This window comes from Cavia porcellus, unplaced genomic scaffold (assembly GCF_034190915.1).
Source record: "Cavia porcellus strain 051 isolate PalLab524CR breed Dunkin Hartley unplaced genomic scaffold, mCavPor4.1 scaffold_27, whole genome shotgun sequence".
In the NCBI taxonomy this organism is placed as follows: domain Eukaryota; kingdom Metazoa; phylum Chordata; class Mammalia; order Rodentia; family Caviidae; genus Cavia; species Cavia porcellus.
Window position 1 is genome coordinate 12,363,493 of NW_026947510.1, and position 14,141 is coordinate 12,377,633.

A 14,141-nucleotide genomic window follows, 5' to 3' on the forward strand; every position below is an offset into this window, starting at 1 on the left:
GGTTTCTGCTGGGCAGAAAAACTGCATTGGTTGTTGGACTTTCCATAAAGAAATAAAAATAAATGACTCTTTCCTCCCAGCAGATGCAAGCCATCCAACAGATTCCAGTCCCTGTGACTAAAAACCGAGTGGAAAAATTTCGAGGAGCCATAGGACTGATGCAGAGTTTGGGACCCTGGCAGAGGCCTGTTGCCTATCTTTCCAAGACACTTGATTATGTGGCAGCCAGATGGCCACCTTGTTTGTGGGTGTTTTCCTCGGTAGTCATCCTGATAGAGGAGACACAAAAACTGACTTGTGGACCAAAACTCTTATTTTGTCTTCTCCTATTGGCTGGAGACTCTCATCAAAGCTCCGCCGGACCAATGGCTGCCCAACTCCCAAGTCATGCATTATCAAGCATTACTTCTAGATCTGACTACCATCAGTTTCAAGGGGACAGTGGCTTCAAACCCTGCCACTCTGCTGCCTGATGATGCCCCTCCTTGCCCTTCCACATCTGTATTGGGGACCAGACTTGACAGATGAGCCACTATTCAGAGTTCCTTTGTATTTCTCCGATGGAAGCAATTACATTTATCCAGGTAAGTGGGTTGTGGGAGCTGCCATTACTACAGACTCTCAGATTCTATGGGAACCAAGCCTGGAGCCAAAAACATTGGCCCAACAGGCTGAACTCATTGCCCTCACTGAGACCTCAAGTTGTCAGTATGCATTTGTTACTGCCCATGTTCGTGGGACCATTTATCAAGAATGGTGCTTATTGGCTTCTGGGGCCAAAAGATTAAAAATGTTTCCCAAATTTTGGACTTGTTGGCTGCCATCTGGATGCCAGGAAGAGTGGCTATTATCCACTATAGAGCCCATTGAGCAGGAGATGGCCTTGTTATATGAGGAAATAATTTGGCAGATGCCACCACCCAAAAGGCAGCTGTAGAATCAGTGGGGATTTGAGATAGCCCTGACATCACTGCATTCCCACCTACTTTGTCAGAGCCTATTTGCACTTGAAAAGACTTGCATTTGGGGGCTAATATCAAAGCTTGCCCAGTCTGTGAGTCTCAGATGCCCTCAGTGCCATTTGGTGAACCCAAAGCAGCCACTCACTAAGTGGGACTATGCCTAGAGAACACTGGAAGGTAGACTTTACAGATGTGGGAAAGCCTGGACTTCAATGATATGAGTATTCACTTATAATGGTTGATACTTTCACTGGATGGGTAAAAGCTTTTTCTACAAAATCTGAGTCAGCTCTGATAGTAGTCAAAAAACTCTTATATGAGGTTGTCCCACAATTTGGCCTCCCCTTATCAATGGGGCCTTAGAATGGGCCGGTTTTTATGGCCCAGATAACTCAAAAACTAACCAAAGTCTTGCAGATCAATTGGAAACTCCATTGTGCTTACTGCCTCCAAAGTTGAAGACAAGTAGAAAAGATAAACCAGACATTAAAGATGGTAATTACTAATGGCCTTAGAAACTGGTGAGAACTGGGGAGTCTCCTTCCTTTTTTGACCTCTTGTATGCACAGTGTACCCTCTATGTTACTCGTATTTCCCCTTTTGAGGCTTTATATGAGAGAACTCCTCTTATACCTAAGATTTTTGAGGAAAAATTTGCTGATTTAGCTAATCAAGATCTTATTAAGTCTCCCCAAACTCTTTAGCCAGTTCTGACTTCCACCCACTGGTTAATTTTGACAACAACATCCTCCACCTGCAGCCCACTGAGAGAACAAACACCCTGCTGTAGAGCCTGAGTCACCTGTGCTCATCAAGAGGCTTCACCATGGATCTCTTGAGCCATTGAAAAGGTCCCTACATTGTAGTCCTCAGCACTCCAACTGCTATCAAAGTAGCCAGAAAGCCTGCCTCGATGCATCATTCCCACTTGAAGCAGGTCCTGGCTTCCAAAGGCGATCAACCTACAGATAAGTGGACTGTCATTCCCTCCAAGGACTCTTTAAAGCTCAAGACTGCCAAATGTAACTAATAATCTTGTGTTCTCCCTTATAGAAACCCCAAGGAAACCTCTATCTGGCTTTTAAAAAAATTGTTAATTATGTGACAAAACAGTGAATTTAAATGTTGGTTTTCTTTCTCCTTTTGGTTAACAGCTTTAATAATGACAGCTGCAAGCAATTTGTTAATCTTCCTATTGGGCCTTGTATTATACTCAGATTGGAAAACTATGTCAAAGATCAGGTTCAAACTATACAGCTTATGATTTTAAAGATGCAAGGTTATAAACAGATACTTATGTCTGAAAACCCCATGAGCCAATGATTTGGTGCACTGACTAAAATCAGTGGGGAATGCTGTACACTAGCAAAAAGAGCTCTGTTACGTTTGTATTATGCCAAAGTACCTGTAATGCCGCCTACTGTTTTGTATGCATTTTCCCCCCTCTGGGTGACCTAACTGATATGTTAATCAATGCTCCCGTCTGTAAAAAATTGTAAATCCCGGGGAACCTACCCTAATTGATATGTTAAACATCATTGCCCTCTACTAATAACAGATGTGGTGCTAAAATCAGCTGACAAAGAATTAACTAATGCTAGACTACTCTGTCCTCTGCTAAGGAAAACATTTCCTTAGCAGATTTCCTGATCCACCCCCATAACCCCTTTACTTTGTAAACTCTGCTCTCTACAAGAGGCTAGAAAGCTTTAAGGAGGACACACAGCTTTTGCAGATTCCAACTGCACTGTGTTACAGGGCCCAGGATAAAATAAATCAGCGCTGCTTTTTGAAAATAAAAACATGTCTTGCCCATTTTTGAACTTGAGTTTAGGCTTTGGGGGGCTTGTTTGTGGATTATAAGATTTAATGGCATATTTTTATCATTTTATCCTTTCACATGTTATATTAGTTGCTAAAGTTACTGGTATTCCTTGCTTAACTATATTTAGACAATAGCACCACAGATAATAATAGAACACCCTGAATAGTCTTTAATATAAATTTCTATTAAATGGTTTTTTTAAATGAAATCTAGTTCAGACTTAGAAAACATACATGCCTGCAATAAAACATGGGACTCGTTCCACCATTTAAGAAGCACTAGGCTGGTGGCCATGCTTCCGGATTTGGAGCACAGGTTTCATTGAGACAGACTGGCTCTGATCCTCCTTTATACTCCAGAGGAATGTCAAGCCTGTTCTGTTTCCTTTGTTTCACTTTATCTCTTACTCTCTTGCCACTTTACATTTTCCTAATAAAGGCATATAAAAGTGGGAAAAACTCTAGATTATTCCAACCTTTTCCTTTTGAGTTAAGCCCATAGAAAATGAGCATTTGCTAATGCCAAGAACAGGGAAGTCATCTTAGATGAGGGACACATACCCCATCTCTGGGTCAGATGAGACATCAGAATTGTGCCTATTCAGGAGAATACACATGAAAGCTGTGTCCCAGCTCAGTGTTCTGGGCAAATCTCCTTTGGAAATTAAACCTGAGACACAGTGGGGAGAACCAGTTTCCATGTGGCAATGGAAGCAGCTATCCTTAAAAGCAGCACACATAGGGGACGTAAACCTATTTAGAATAAGGAGGCTTTCCAACCTCTCAAATTATGGACTTAAAAACCTTTATTATAAATTGATAAATGTGTAGGTAATGATCTTGCAGTCTTTTAATTATCCCTTATAGAATTTTGACACACAGTGGTCACTGTGCCAGCTAATCATCCTTACAGCAACTGCCACCCTCAAAATCAGAGGCTAGCTTTCCCCAGCATCTGTTAGGTGAATCCCCATTGAAGCCAGTGGCCAATGGATTCAACAGAATGTTGACCAGACAGGCAGCTGGATTCCTTTTTAGAGACTGATTTCTGGTTATCTGAGGCAATAGAAACTGAGAACTGAGGGTTCCTGGCCAGAGCAACACCCTGGTTGGCACCCAACATTTCCTCAAAGGACATTTGCTCATGACCACTTAAAATCTCCCCTTTTCTATTATCCTTATTTCTCTGCTAGTAGACTAAAAACATTCTAAACTTTTCAAGAGATCTTTAGATCACTTAGACTACCCATCCCTTCAGAGATTATACTGAGGTAGCTTGCAACGATTGCTTACATTCCATAGCAGCTAGTAGGGAAATGATTTACCTATGTTAATTAAAACTAAATAGACTTGAACAATTATTTCTAAGATGACAATATATAATCTATTAACTAGTGATTTCTATTTTTTTGAAATTCTGTATTACTTGTACTCTTTTTCAGTTTTTTCTTTTCTCTTTAAATAAAAGTTTTTTCTTTTGTCTTTAAATAAAATTTTTTAAAAAGTAGGACTTCCGGGACAACATGGTGCACAGATAGCAGATACTACGGAGGCTCTCTGAAAGGCTTGGTTCAGAAGTCAGGAATGGTGCGGACTAAGGAGACATAAGCCGGTAGAGATATGCTCTGCTGACTCAGGAACGAACTGGGCTGAGAGAAACCAACTTGGAATGCAGTCCTGGTGCTAAAACAGGAACAGAAAAGCCTCGGTGTGGAGTCTAGACCCCGCACCAAAGGAAGCCATGATTTGGGTTTCCTGGCGTGCTGCGGCTGGCTGCCTCTACATCGGCTCGGCAAGGAGAGAGACGCGCAGAAGCTCTGAGAACGGGAGTCTGTGAACGGAGTCGAAAACAGGATGGCCAGGGAGGCGTACACTGACTGGTGGTGAGGTGAGTGAGAGAAACTGACACTCTACCACAGTTTGACTCCAGTGGAGGACTTTCTGGGCCCGGGCAGTCCTGCGGGAGCAGGGCGCGGTGGCGACTCCAGCCACACATTCCCCTCTCGGACGGGATTGGTGAAAAGTGCCTGGCCTGCGTGACGCTGCTGGTGGACTAGGTAGGCTGGCCCAACCCAGATCCCAGAGCCTGATGGTGGCCCGGAGGGGCGACTCCCACGTAGGCTGCCTAGTCCGTAACTCCCTGGTGCGCTGCGGTGGGCAGGAACACCTAGTCAGCACAATTCGATCAGGCTGTGGCTGACAGGAAGGGAAGCTGGGCCTCCTGTGTAAACTTGCATATATAAGGAACAGAGAATATGGGAAAAGGCAGCAACAAGAAAGGCTCCTCGGCCCCCAATTCTGAGAAACAGGCAATAGCGGACACCGCACCAATAGACATAAAGCGCCATATAGAGAGCCTCATAGACCAATTCAGGAATGAAGTTATCAATGACCTGAAGCTAGAAGTATGCAGAATAGTTAGAGAAATGCTAAGCACCACCCTGGAAAAAACAGATGGTAGAATGGAAGAACAGAAAAAGAGGGGAGAATTGTTTGATGGAGAAAACAGAGAAAGCGTAGAGTACGTGAAGCAGGTTCAAAGGGACTATCAAGAAACTAAGAAGTCTATCCAAGACTGGCATAACAGCTTGAAGGAAACTAAGGACAGACTATCTGAACTGGAGGGCATGCTTGTAATATGGGAGAAATAAATGAAAAACTTCTTAAAAATAACAAAGAAACAAATAGCAATAATACAAAGACAAGAAGATGATAAGAGGATCCATAACTTAAGGATTAAGAACATAAAAGAAGAAGTAGGGACACAAACAAGTGAACTACAAAAGCTACTCACAGAAATAATCCAGGAGAATTTTCCTAATTTAGCAAAAGGTAAAGATATTCAGATGTATGAGGCATACAGGACCCCAGCTACCTACAACCCAAACAGAGCAACACCCAGGCATATAATAAAAATTCCAGAAATTCAATACAAGAACAGAATATTAAAAGCTGTCAGAGACAAGAAACAGACCACTTACAAGGGAACACCCATCAGAATTACAGCACATTTCTCTGCACAAACCATCAAATCCTGAAGAGCATGGGGGGAGACAATTCAAACTTTGAAAGATAATAATCTCCAGCCAAGATTGAGATATCCTGCACAACTGTCCCTGGAAATTGATGGAAAAACAAGGTGCTTCCAGGATAAAGAGGAACTGGGGGAATTTGCAACCACCAATTCAACTCTATAGAAAGTATTGCAGGATATTCTAAAAAAAAAAAAAAAAATACAAAGAACCCAGAAATAGTGGTGGGGAGGCCACAACGAATGGAGCAGAGAACAAAATGAAGAAGACAAACTGACAGCTACTGACAGAAAAAGAGCTCAACAGAAATGAGACAGAGAAGATTGAATGATAGGAACAGCTATTTTGGAGAAAATGACATCTTAATAGGTAATACTGATTTAGTATCATCTTGCTTTGAAGTCTCATCTAGCTTTTGTTCTTCTGTCTCCAATGGTCTAAATAGGTTGTATCTTATTGGAGTTTATTATGTACGATAGTATAAGCAAAAACCTTTTAAAGACAAGGAGATTATACAGAAACCATTGTTCATTTTCTGTTAGTCGATTCTAAATACTCTGTAATGCTGTCATTCTCTTAAATGGTTTTACATTGTTTTGATAAACTGAATGCTACCGTATATGAACTTGTACTCAAGGACTTCAAGGAAAGATTCAATATGGTAATTACTTTTGGGTTGGAATTATCTGGTGGTGAAACACTATTCTGCTTAAATGTTTATGTTTTGATCTGCGCTGTTTCGCTGTTATGCCCTTTTTTATCCCAATCTCCACTCCATTATTTACTCTTTTATTTTTATCCATTTAATTAAAGGGAAAAAATAGCAGGATATATTATAGTAACCCACTTTGACTTTCTATTATCTCGATTTGAAGCCTTGTATTACTCTCACCATCTTGTTTTTGACTGATGTTCCCCTATTCTGTTTTGCTGGATAGTATCAGGTTCGAAAGTTTAGGCATCAGCTGTGAAGATAATGAGATTCATTATGACGCCCATTCTCGTTGACTTTTATCTACTTTTGAAGACCTACAAAGTCTCCAATGGTTTGCTTTTGTCGGTTTTGTTCTTTACTGTTTTGTTCAATTGTATTATAACTAATGATATAGGCAATTCAATTAGAGATAGCTGGAGGCATTATGGTAACCACTGTTGATCACCGTGTATTATGTTTTTACATTATCTATTATGTCCACCCTTTTGACTTGACCGATTCTGTTGTTATGTCACATTTGGTTTTACTCTCTCCCAAAAAAGCAATAAGAACCGTGGGAGCAATGAAACCCAAAATGTGTAATAGTCATTGTACAAAAGAGAGGAAAAGAAAGTGCTCTAAACTATATAACTGCATGTATATTTAAGTGTATAAGTTAGAAAATGATATCACAGAGTTTTAAATCATTGAACAGAACTGTTTGCAGTATCATTGTTGGAATGTCCACTCTACAAGCTTTAATTTTGTGACTTGAACAATTATTTCTAAGATGGCAATATGTAATCCATTAACTAGTGATTTCCTACTGTTCATTTTTTTTCTGTAAATCTGTATAACTTGTACCCTTTCACTGTTTTTTTCTCTTTTCTCCTTAAATAAAATTTTAAAAAAAAGTAACTAGGATTTTCTGTGTGACTAGAAGACTGATGTGCCTCTTTCTAACTTAAAATGTGACTGCTAGATGATAATTTATAAATTTAACCTGTGAGCTTCAAAGATACAGAAATTTAAATGAAGTATAGCCTTGTCCTGTTACTAAGAAAAGTTACCTAGATAATTAAGTGAGAGACAAATGTCTGGAGACTCTTTTGCCCAGATTAAGGAGTAATGCTCCTCCAGTCAGGTGTTCTATCTATCTCTAGAGGAGAGCTACTCTAAAAAACCTGAAAAGTACTCTACCACCAACTCACCTTTTAATGTATGCTCCCTTATAATACATGTTTACAAAGTCATGCTTCCTTCGCTAAACATTCTTTATGGAAACAAAGCTCATGAGCTATCTGGGAATATAGGATTGTGTGCCAGTTCCAGGGTGGATAGGCTGACAGAAACTATGGTCCATTCTCTCCAGAAGGCATTCACCTGCCCTGGAGCAGTTTCAACCCAAGAGACACGTGGGGAACATCTATCAAACAGGGAAAAAAAGGACACCTTATTTTAACTCATTTTATGTATAACTAGATAGCTCAATATCTCTCATAGCTCATTAAACGGTCCTTAGTTCAATGCCTGGGTACAGAAAAGGTTTCATACTTATGCCTTGCTTTTACATTATAGACATGGACAACAAAATGTCAAAGCCCATTCTCCTTTGGAACACATTCTTAGGCACTAGATGTTCGAGCCTTCCATGTTGAAAAAGATCCAATTGGTATTTCTCTGCATGAGTGTGTGGCCTACCTACCCCCAAGAGCCTTAGTGGAATACAGAGGTAAGTATTAATTATGATCCTCTTTTACAACTAGAGACATACAACGAAAAGGAGGGGAAAAGGTCAGTGCTGTCCTACATTCAGACTTTCTATGCATTGGGAAATACTTCTTATTTATATTCTAAATGTAAATGTGAGTAACAGGAAAACTCAGCACCTTGGGCTCTTAAGGCATCTTCTACCCAAGAGCCAAAAATTGCACCTCCTGAACCTTTAGAACCTGAGGACAAAATAGCCTTAATCAAATCCTCCCCCACTTTTACTGAACCTAAGGTTTCCCCCACCTGCCCTTCCAGCCTTAAGGATAAAGCTTCTAGGCCAGCTGTAATCCAGGCCTTTCCAGGACTATACCCATCCTTAGCTGAGTTTAAGCAAGCTCCTCAAGGGCAGTATCCTTTGCAGGGAGTACATGGATGATCTGGAACTTCCAGAATTCATGTATCTTTCTCTCTTGGTGACCTAAAAAAAAAGAAATTAGATCTTGGGAAATTTTCAGATGAGCCTGACAAGTACATTCAGGTCCTTAGAGGACTTACTCAGGCATATTAAGTAGATTGGAAAGATGTAGTGTTACTCTTAAATCAGACATTCATTTCTAGTGAGAGACACGCAGCATTACAGGCTGCTATTGCCTTTGGATATGAATACCATATTGTCAATTTTAGAAGGCCAGAAGATAAAGGGAAATAACTTTAGCAACTAGTTTAAATTTAACTTGTGCAAGAATAAAATAATAAAAATATGCCATTAAATCTTGTAATCCACAAACGAGCCCCCAAAGCCCAAACTTGAGTTCAAAAATGGGCAAGACATGTTTTTATTTTTAAAAAGCAGCACTGATTTATTTTGTCTTGGACCAGCGACACAGTGCAGTTGGAGTTTGCAAAAGCTGTGTTCCCACTGGATCACAAACAGTCCCTATGCAAGACTCTTACTGGGCCCACAACCAGGTGAGTGATTGGATTAGAAATCATTTCCAGACATGTGTTCTTGAAGGCTGAAGAAGAGTGAGAACTAAACCATTCAATTATTTTAAGTTATCAGTTATTCAATAAGAAAAGAAGGAACAATTTTCTGCCTCCTTAGATGGATTATGAGAGGCATTGATAAAGCATACTTCTTTAGATTCTGATTCAATAGAGGGACAAATTATCCTTAAAGATAAGTTTATTACACAGTCAGCCTCAGCTATTAGAAAAAAGCTACAAAAGATGGCTTTTCCTCCAGATAGTCCACTTGATACTTTATTTATTCATTCATTTTGTGTGTGTTGGAGTTTGTGGATCAAACACAACACACATTTGACAGGCAAGTGATTTTGCTACTGAGCTAAACCCCCAGCTCACTTGATACTTTAGTAAAAGTTGCCTCCTCAGTATTTTATAACTGTGATGAGAGGGAGGTCAAAGAGAGAAAACAAAGAGACTGAGAAAAAGCAGCTGCTTTTGCACAGCATTAAGAGAAACAGACCCTAAGTCTGATTCTCAGGTCTCTAAGAAGAGCTCAACGATGACTTTCACCTGCCATCACTGCCACAAGCCAGGTGACCTTAAGAGGGACTGCACTCAAAAGCCCCCTGGGCCATGCCCTGACTGCAAAGGTGACCACTGGATGTCAGACTGCCCTCTCAGCCCAAGGCCCCACCAGGGTTCAGATTCATCCTACCTTTACCTCTTATCAAAATAACAAATACACCTCAAAACCTAGGCCTCAGTCCGCTTGAAATGCCTTATGGATGCCCTTTCCTCACTGATGATTTTCTCTTTGTCAGAGAAACAGATGCCTTATAAAAAGACATCACCTCATTGGCTAAATTCCAGCAAACTCTTCAAGAGCTTACAGAAGCTCAGCCTACAGAGAAAGGAAAACCTATCTTCCACCCTGGAGATTTAGTGCTGGTAAAATCCCCTCCCTCATCAGCCATTGGGAAGGACCTTACACAGTGATCCTGTCGACTTCTTCCATGCTGAAGACAAGAGGCCTGGACACTCGGATGCATCACACCTGACACAAACCCTGGAAACTTGAGACTATCACTGGATGTGAACAACCACCCACATACTCCTGTGAACCCACAGAAGACCTAAGATTCCTCTTCAAGGAGAAAACAAAGACTTCAGGTAAGTAAGGCTACTATTAGCCCTTTTACTGTTCCCTTCACCACTGAAAGGAGGATGCAACTCCTTTTTAATGTGGGCACAAGCATATGCAAAATCATTACAACACACCTCTTGCAGGATATGTGGCTCACTGCCCTTGTCCAGTACATCAGGACTTCCTTGGTGGGTGTCTCCACTTCAAGGATGTGATTGGAATAAATTACAGGACTATAGTAATGAGATAACAAAGAAGTTCAGTATTCATAGTTCAGCCCACAATTGCATAGTAATAAAATGGCCTCTGAATATTATATTCTTAATGATCCTGTAAATTACATTGCTAATGATCCTGGACATAATCAGATTTTTTTCTTATAATGCCACTGGAGCCTCTCTACAGGCCTGTAAGGCCCCTGGTAGATAAAAAGAAAGGTCCTATCCTAAGGACCAACAACCATAGATATCAATATGGCTATTTTCAAATATGGGATGAGTATCTATGATTAACTCCCACCATAGGATATCTCAGTAGAAAATCCCCCTTATGTTGGGAACAAAAACACCACTTTTATTCTGGTTGGCCTAATGCCACTACCCACCTGGGGTGGACAGCCCTTGAACAATGTGGACACACAAGTAACTTTTCAGGCTAATGACTGGTTTGCAACAGACTGGTTTAATGGCGCTGGAATCAAATGGGGAGCCCCGAATGGCACTCATTGGTCTTGTGGAGCCTATCTGTGGCCCTGCCTGGGCTCTGGATGGATAGGCAGATGCACACTAGGATTTGCATGGTTACAAGGCAGGAGTATCAAAAATGTCGAAAAACCGGCAAATTTACCCATGTACAACATCGAAGGTACAGAAGTGTGTTCCACTGGTATGATCATTTGGCTTCTGTGTTTATCCCTTCCCTAGGATTAGAAGACATCTTGCAATGTACTGAGGCCTTGACTAACTATACCGAGTGGGCCTTAAATGACACTGCTGCTGGTCCCTCTTAAATAAGGGAAAAAAAATGAGACAGGCTGTCCTTCAAACTCAGATGACATTAGACATTCTAACACCAGCACACAGAGGCATTTGTGCCATTGTAAAAACTGAATGCTGTGTATATATACTCCTGACTCTTCTGCTAATATCTCAGTAGCTATTCAAGACATTAGATACCAAGTTAACAATATGTAAGGTTCTTAAGACTCCTGGACCTTGTCTTTCTCCTTCTTATGGAAATCTATTACTAGTTCCTATTGGTGGAAATCTTTGTTACCTATACTCATAATTGTTCTACTGGTTTTATTCTTTGGCCCATACATACTCAACTGTTTCTTTGTCTTTGTCTCCTCCAGACTTAGAGCTGTATGCCTACCCATGATGAAAATGCCTGGTATCTATTGAGGGCCTCTAGACAGGATCTCTGCAGAAGTATCTCTGACTGCTGGTCACCACTACAACCCTCTTCAGCCTGAAGAAGCCAGATCGGTCATCACCCATGACGCCCTCATGGTAGTTCTGGTTACTTCTTCAGAGAAGGGACTGTTATAAGCAGCTGAGTTAGTTAGAAATACTACAGGAAGTGAGACAGGGCTAGGTCCTCAAAGGAGCCAGTGCAGAAGCTCAGATACCTTGCAACTAAGGGGAAGACAAGCACCTGCTGCTGTGGGCCAAGCCTCAAGATAAAAGACCATACAAATACATCCATATCCTAAGGAGTGAAGTTCTAAAGAGTTCCCCAGCACGCTGAGGAAGTAAGGAGTGACATTCCAAACCTTTAGGGAAGATTCACTGCTCTCTAAGAATTCCTGCATTCTAAGTGATTCCCTTCCTGTTTTGTCCTCAGTTTAATCAATTTTACCTGAACTATTAATCTTATTGGTTAGCCTTAGTTTTGTACCACCTTATGCCCATCTGCCTTGTGAGTACCCAGTTTCCCCATGTTAAACCCTTTGTATGCCATGATTTCCTAGAACTGTCTGGAAAATATAGAGTCCCTGGCAACCCGCTTTTGTCTCTCTCTCAGACAGAAGCTTGTTTTCTCTCAATAAATGTATTCTACTCTTAACCTCTGTGGTTCCTAAAATGCATTCTTTGATTTTAGAGGACATGAACTCACACTGGACATAGTGGGCTGGGAATTTCATTCCCTATATCAATAGGATCAGGGCTGAGTGCTGATTCTGGTGTTTTCAACTCCACAGAAGATTAGGCTGATCCCGGCCTCTGGCTGTGGAGCTGACTGAACTGTTCAGCCCAGGACACACTGGATGTGTCTCACCAGGCTGACTTCGGCTCCCTGACCCTGGACACCTCCTGCACTTGTCCCTCACCCAGCCACTGTGGGATTTCAACACTACGAGGACTGAGATGAAGCCAACCTGCAGCTGCTCAGAGTCTCAGATCAGTTGAGCTGTCCCTAAAATGGCTTCTAAAAGGTAGTTGATGGCAGCCCACTGAGGTACTATAAGTGTGGAGAGCAGTAGCTTATATGCTCCAGCCAGCTGCTGAGATCCTTTGGATTGAGGGAAGGGATGGTCATGCCAGTGTAAACCAGCAGCCATTATTAAAATAAAGAACAAAGAAACATATTGCACATACTTAGGTTATGTAATTTGTTTGCTGCTTGTCCTTACAGGACCTCCTGTTTTTACCTTGATGGGGGAATGTTTGAAGGTCTGCACCTTCTACCAAAACACCGTCAACCAGATGTGTGCAGGACAAAATGGAGTCAGTGTGGCTTCTTTACAGGTGGCCATTGCTCCCTTCTGCTGCTGAGGTCTCGCAATCCTTCTATAGGCACTGTGGATTAGTCCCTTCCTTGTAGCTTTTCCATTAGTTCTTAGTTCTGTAGTTAAGAACTACAGTACTTAGAGTGCATTGCAGTTGTTTGTATATCTCTCTCTGCTGCAAGACTGTCTTTTTCTTGAGATGCAAAGTTTTATATGTTCTTGTCTTCTGTTTCTTTTTGGCTGTCCTGGGAATTGGACCCAGGGGCACTGTATCACTGAGGTACAACCCTAGCTATCATCATCATCATCATTTACTTTGAGATGGGGTCTCACTAATTTGCCCATGCTGGCCTTCAACTTGTGATTCTCCCACCCAAGTCTCCAAGTTGCTGGGGTTACAGGACTGCATTACCATTCTTGGCTACATGTTTATCTTTGAATCTCTGCCTACTGTATAATTCCCTACTGTTAATGCCCACCAGCATGTTTTCTTTTTTTTTTTGAGTAATGAAAGGAGTGAATGAATTCACAAGGTATGAGCCCTGAAAGCAGGTTCTGGATGTGGAACGGATAAATCAGCAAGCAAGATACCTTTAATATGAACTCACCTCAAACACTAAATCAATCTGTAGGCAAGAGGACTGAGCATCAGATTTTTTGGGTTGGGGTGTAATTTGTTGGTAGAATGCAAGGCTGTGGGTTTGATCCCTGTTATAACGTGGGCCTTCTTGTCTTTTTTAGTTCTTTAGCGAAGACTAGAGGCGCCTACCCGTGATTAACAGCCCTTGTTAGCTTGTTTTAGCACCACTCTTCTTGTTTGTAGAGGGCCGCTCCGTGATTAACATCTCAATTAAGTGAAATTCTTGCAATTCTTTACAGGGGAGAGTATTGCTCAACATATCAATTGGGTCACTTAACATATCAGTTAAGAAAAGAAAACATTTAGTAAGCCGCGGTACAGGTTTGCTATAATACACAAAATGATGAAGCTACTTTCTTAGAGTACAACATTCCCCTCTGATGTTGTGACTTTTGGGCCAAATCCTTGGCCGTACTTAAGGTCTGCTGGGGA

The 14,141-nt window shown here is 41.3% G+C and overlaps 1 long non-coding RNA gene across 2 annotated transcripts; it reads left to right on the forward strand.

The window, feature by feature from the left end:
* Window positions 1-363: 363 nt before the first annotated feature.
* LOC134473491 (uncharacterized) lies at window positions 364-12,405 on the forward strand. Of its 2 annotated transcripts, XR_010043738.1 has the most exons (4): window positions 364-584; window positions 8,091-8,244; window positions 9,105-10,364; window positions 11,693-12,405. It is a non-coding gene; the product is annotated as an uncharacterized LOC134473491 (long non-coding RNA). The 2 variants fall into 2 exon arrangements; XR_010043737.1 differs by lacking the exon at window positions 11,693-12,405 and having other exon boundaries at window positions 9,105-10,751.
* The last annotated feature ends 1,736 nt before the right edge of the window (window positions 12,406-14,141 follow it).